An 816-nucleotide genomic window follows, 5' to 3' on the forward strand; every position below is an offset into this window, starting at 1 on the left:
GTGTGTGTGTGTGTGTGTGTGTGTGTGTACTCAAAATAAAAGGACTCTTTTGCAAATTGCAGCAGATTTCTCAATTCTTGAGCTCTTCTGGGTTTCCCAAGGAATGGGCATAACTGTAGGACCCTGATGCCTCAGAACCNCCCATGATCCGGCATGCAGCCTGACTGACGCCTGTTGTGAGGCAGCCATGTTGAAGCTGTGAAGTGGAAGTCTGCAGTGCTTACCCCCTAGGTCAGCCTGTAGTGTATGATCCTCCTACCTCAGTCTCCAGCTTGACTGTCTAGAGCAGGTGTTTCCTAAGGCAAGTTATGCCATTGCCAGAAGGGCACCTACTGTGCGGTAGGCTCGAGCAGTTTCCAGTGATGAAATCCTCGGGAGAGAATTCTCTTCCCCAAGGTGGTACCGCTCTCTAAGACAGACACTCTCCGACGGTCTTTGGTGACGCATGCACTTTATTCCTTGTGGACGGGNCCCTCGATATATTTTGAAGTGGGTTAGGATCTAGAGGCAGATGCTTTCTATTGGCTTGGTCTGAGATGTTAGGGATGCTTCATCTGCATGGGGTGTGGAGCAGTGGACCATACCAGGAAACTTGGTATAGTTGAGTGGGTACAGAGACCCCAGCACCCATCTGAGGATGGTAGGCGCTTCNCTGATCCCTACCAGATTCCTGGCCTGGAACACGGGACCACACTCCCCACATAAGAACATGACCAATGGGCTGGTGAGATGGCTCAGTGGGTAAGAGCACCCGACTGCTCTTCCGAAGGTCCAGAGTTCAAATCCCAGCAACCACATGGTGGCTCACAACCATCC

The sequence above is a fragment of the Mus caroli genome, chromosome 5 (genome assembly GCF_900094665.2).
Source record: "Mus caroli chromosome 5, CAROLI_EIJ_v1.1, whole genome shotgun sequence".
NCBI lineage: Eukaryota > Metazoa > Chordata > Mammalia > Rodentia > Muridae > Mus > Mus caroli.